Source organism: Crocuta crocuta, unplaced genomic scaffold, assembly GCF_008692635.1.
Source record: "Crocuta crocuta isolate KB4526 unplaced genomic scaffold, BGI_CrCroc_1.0 scaffold912, whole genome shotgun sequence".
Taxonomy (NCBI): domain Eukaryota; kingdom Metazoa; phylum Chordata; class Mammalia; order Carnivora; family Hyaenidae; genus Crocuta; species Crocuta crocuta.
In genome coordinates, this window is record NW_027531033.1 from 94,180 (window position 1) to 99,617 (window position 5,438).

At 37.9% G+C, this 5,438-nt stretch overlaps 1 protein-coding gene and 1 non-coding gene across 2 annotated transcripts in view; both read right to left on the minus strand.

Annotated features, from left to right (window-relative positions):
* The window catches only part of LOC144237342 (protein diaphanous homolog 2-like), a 522,961-nt gene that overhangs the window by 48,357 nt on the left and 469,166 nt on the right, over nt 1-5,438 (minus strand). The gene's annotated exons all lie outside the window — the stretch shown is intronic.
* On the minus strand, nt 336-420 carry TRNAR-UCG (transfer RNA arginine (anticodon UCG)). The gene has a single exon. It is a non-coding gene; the product is annotated as a tRNA-Arg (tRNA).

Below are 5,438 nucleotides of genomic sequence, written 5' to 3' on the forward strand. Positions count from 1 at the left end.
TGATTGGTAATAAAATATACTTCAAAGGCAAGTGTCAGGTGAACAAAATTAAATGAGAGGTATGTTCCATAAAGTCTCTGCTCCCAATTATTCTTTGTAATCTGGGTGAGCTGTACATTGTCAATAGAGGTATTTAGAACTTTTCTAGAAAGCAGTATCTTTTTTGCATGCATTCTTTATGCCACTTACATTTGGGGGCCTGTTTTTTTTTTAATTTTTAATGTTTTTTATTTATTTCTGAGAGAGAGAGAGAGAGAGAGGGAGCAAGGGAGAGTCCGAGAGAGAGGGAGACACAGAATCTGAAACAGGCTCCAGGCTCTGAGTTGCCAGCACAGAGCCCGACGTGGGGCTTGAACCCACGAACCATGAGATCATGACCTGAGCCGAAGTCAGATGCTCAACCGACTGAGCCACCCAGGCGCCCCGGGAGTCTGTTTTAAAATGCAATAAATGCTGTTCCTTTCACTGATTTTAACTCAAATTCTTTTTCTGTACAACTACCTTCTCATCAAGGTTTCTTGCTCCTGTGAGCCACAAGCATAGTGTGACTAAGAGCAAAAGGAGGTGGAAGTCTGTGTATACATGGTTTACATATATGAATCTCATTATATCTTAGTCACATTTCTTAATTCTGCAATATTTACCTTTTCTCCCAGACTCTTCCTTTTCTTTTGTCATACAAGACAGTTTCTCAATTCATTTTTCTACATAATTCATACATGTCGCCCTTCCTTCCCCCACCTTAAAATATCAGTTATCATCTTGTGTACATTTCCAATCTCAGTAACATTCCAGCAGTCACATAGAAGATAGCATTGCAATCCTCCAATACAGCCTTAATAATATATGATGAGTCAGGAAACATTCTCGTAGTTAATATACTTTATTGTACTAATCACTCCTTGATGCTTCCATTTAGTCCTTACAGCTTGTTATTTATGATTTCCCACATCTTACTTCAAAAGTTTTTTTTGTTTGCCTTATGTGTTGTATTGAAATGCTATGTTAATTTCCTGTTGTAATTAGTCACCATGTCAACATCACACACCAATTTAAATAAAACTTCAAAAATTTTATCAGCTCATAAGTTTTATTTAATTGAAGTCATTAAAGTGTTTTTGCTTCATGTATGGATTCATTTAAATTGCTTATATAATTTTGCATTGCTTTGTATCAACTCTTCCATATACCATTATAATAATTTTATAGCAACAGCATACATTAAATGAGGAAAAGCAGCATACTTTTCTTTTGAAAAAAATATCTCTCTTAAAAATAAGCTGCTTTCTATGGGGGCCTGGGTGGCACAGTCGGTTAAGCGTCCGACTTCAGCTCAGGTCATGATCTCACGGTTTGTGAGTTCAGGCCTCGCGTCAGACTCTATGCTGACAGCTCAGAGCTGGAGCCTGCTTCAGATTCTGTGTTTCCATCTCTCTCTGACCCTCTCCTGCTCATGTTCTATCTCTCTCTCAAAAATAAATAAACAGTAAAAATTTTTAAAAGTATGCTTTCTAAAAATTTATTGTATATATTAAAAACTACATTATGATGTGCCTTCTTTTGGTTGGGAACTAGCCACTTAAAAAGTACCATGGGAGCTTGTCAAGCAAGAATAGGATAATATTTCAGACCTCACATGCTTACTATCAAATCAGATAAAATCTCTGTAGACTACCATGGAACAATGGGTGACATATAGTAGGCATTCAATTTATTCCATGTTAGCTGCATATAAATCTGAAACTTAGCTGTGTGTACCAATCTGTTGGAGGAAAGAACAACTATCAACTGACAGGTAAAGGTTAAGAATGAGCTACTGAATATTGAGAGGAAGGTAGAGAAACTAAGCAGTAACAAGCTTTACACTTTGTGTATTTATTTAGTAGGAGCAAAGAATTTATACTGAGGAAAGATTTAAAATGCAGATTGTCAGGATTTATGAGGAAAAGATTTCCTTTTTTTCTCATTACTGTAATAAACAGTGATCAAGAAATGCCTCATCAGACTACGGAAGATAATGAAGGGAACTACAACTTCAATTACATCCCTGATTTATAGATAATGTTGCAACATCTCAAACACTGAATATCGTATTTTACCACAATTTATTTGCAAAGATATGGGTATGTGTATGTGTTTTAGGGGTATGATGAGGAATAATTTTTCATTTCATTCTTTCCAAATTAGAATGCACTTAAATAACTGTTCCAGGAAGAAAATGCAAATGAACATTAAACTACTTATATTCCTTCAAATTCCCTTCCAACACGTGTCAACATACACGCATTATAGATACAATCAGTGTTTATATACTCTCTTGTGATCTATTTTTTTCACTTAACGTTGTTTTGCGTTTTGTGAATTGTCATGCAACAGAACCACCATCAAATTGTAACCTGTTTCTCTATAGCTCTCCCATCACCTCACTTTGTGCTTAGACAGTCTAATAGTTGTATGTTTATACCTTACTGTTAATTAATTAATTAAAAAATTTAAAAACACTTATTTTTTGAGAGTCAGAGTATGAGCAGTAGAGGGGTAGAGAGAGAGGGAGTCAGATTCAGAAGCAAGTTCCAGGCTCTGAGCTGTCAGCACAGAGCCTGACATGGGGCTCAAACTCATGAACCAGGAGATCAGCACAGAGTCTGTTTGGGATTCTCTCCCTCTCTTTCTGTCCCTCCCCTCTTGTGCGCTCTCTCTCCGTCTCTCTTAAAATAAAATAAACTTAAAAAATATGAGTTTTATGTGATTATAGAGGCACATTTACAGAATTTGGGTGGGGGATTAAAGACAATGAAATGTAACATAGATCTAAGGATTATTTAGGGGTTGTGACTTTGCAATATTAATCTTATGATATCATTGTGAAAAAGACTTTGAAATATCACTTAAAATTGCAATACAGTAAATACCTAGAGAAGATAAAAAATACATTTAGAATGAATGAAATAATCAATTTACCTACTACTATGCAAATGGTATTTGTGGCTTGATATCAAGGTGGCAGTGATGCTAGCATGCACCTATTAGTGTTGTATCTCTACCCAACAACTTAGATGAACATGAATGTAGTGTGTTCCAGAAAGCTGTTAGGTGACTCAAAATTGGTTCTCAAGCTTATAGAAACAATGATGTCAGGGATATTTGTGAAGAATTTTAACAAAACTGTTTTGGAAAACAGGATGGTGGGGGAAGAAAGCACTACTTCTTCATGAAGACATTATTTTAAGCCATATGCAATTTGAATCCATCCATATAATTAAATTTATTATCATACTTAGACGATTTACTGTGTCATTTACATTTCTTTTTTTTTTCAAATATTTTATTGTCAAGTTGGTTTCCATATAACACCCAGTGCTCATCCCCACAAATGCCCTCCTCCATGTCCATCTCCTGCCTCCCCCCCAACACCCATCAGTCCTCAGTTTGTTCTCAGTATTCAAGAGTCTTTCATGGTTTGCTTCTCTCCCTCTCCCCCACTATTTCCCACCTTCTTCTCCCCCTTGGTCCTCCATTAAGTTCCTCCTAATCCTATACGTGCAAACATATGGTATCTGTCCTTCTCTGCCTGACTTATTTCGCTCAGCATAACACCCTCAAGAGGGGAGGGTCAGAAGAGAGAGGGAGATACAGAATCTGAAACAGCCTCCAGGCTCTAAGCTAGCTGTCAGCACAGAGCCCGATGTGGGGCTCAAACTCACGAACCGCGAGATCATGACCTGAGCCGAAGTCAGACGCTTAACTGACTGAGCCACCCAGACACCCCTTAAAACATTTTTTAATACCTATTTATTAAGAGACAGAGACGAAGTGTGAGCAGGGGAAGGGCAGAGAGAGAGGGAGTCACGGATTCCGAAACAGGCTTCAGGCCCCAAGCTGTCTGCACAGAGCCTGATGTGAAGCTCTATCTCATGAACTGAGATCGTGACCTGAGCCAAAGTTGGACCCTTAACTGACTGAGCCACCCAGGTGCCCTGACCTGAATTACTTTATTATTTAAAACGTGCTATTTCTTTATAATTTCTGTAGTAATTTATTCCAAAAGTCATGTATAATACTTATACTTCCCCTTCCCCACTGTTTACCTCTGTAATGTTTCAAGGATACTCAGTTCGATTATTCTTGGGTTTGGTAAACAGGTTTGCATATATCCTATCCAAACCTTTTATGATGTCATGGTTTTATGGATTCTGAACAGAGCCTCACTCAACCATCACCCTTCCTAACAGAAGAGTGCTAATTTTTTAGCCTTTCATAAAGAGGGAAGGCTCACTACTGGTTCATTACAAATGTTTTTCTTGTCCTAAATAGCAGCAGCAGCTTTTTAAAAAGAAGGAGCAACCAGAATTACATTTCATTAAGTCTGAAGGACCCTAATCTTATACTAAAGAAGTAGCATGTCTTCTGTATGGATGCCAATCTCTTTCCAGACGCTGACCAGCAGAATGTTGACCTTTGTCGGTACAGTAACTTCCTGAACTAATTTTTTTTAGGGAACAGTTACCAGTTACTCCAAGATTCATTTTCAAGATTAGAACTGAGAAGTAGGAGGCTGCCAGCTTATGAATGCAGCCTGGCTTATTTAACCTTCATTTTCCCCCCTAACTGCATTACCTTACCCCCACGTAAGCTAATCTGCCACTTCTCAGCCCACTCACGAGCCTCCAGAGAGCTTCCTGCAGTTTACTCCGTGCAGCAAGACATTTCACCTTCGGTGAACTCAGAACAGTTGGGTGTCAACTGAAAACTCCTACTTTGGTTTTCTTAACTTTTTTGATAGAGGAAACTACTTCCTTGAAGTAATTAAAGTAATAATGTTTGAAATTGAAGGAGAAATATTAAGTGTAACATTATCCTTCAATTAAAGAAGTACTCCATGGGGCCCCTGGGTGGCTCAGTTGGTTAAACGTCAGACTTTGGCTCAGGTCATGATCTCCTGGTTTGTGGGTTCAAGCCCCGCATCAGGCTCTGTGCTGACAGCTAGCTCAGAGCCTGGGGCCTGCTTCAGATTCTGTGTCTCCCTCTCTCTGACCCTCCCCTGCTCATGCTCTCTCTCTCTCTCCCTCTCTCTCTCTCAGAAATAAATAAAACATTTAAAAAATTAAAAAAAAAAGAAGTGCTCCATATAGTGACAGGTTTTTTTTTCTTAATTTCACCCTTTTTCACAGTGTTGATGAAAAGTAGATGGTTAATATAAACCTAGATTTAGAAATGCTACTGGCCTCCTATCTCTGAACGCATAAAACTGAAGGATTAATCTGCCAAATATCCTCAAATGCATTTACTATTATTGTCATTGATCCTTCCAATTGGTCCCCCCCCACCAGGCTGCTTTCTGATTCTATATCCCTTTTACATATTTAAAGAGCTTAATGTTTATCATTACTTCATTTTTAAAACTTTTATTTCCTACTTTGAAGCCTTATTATTTTTTA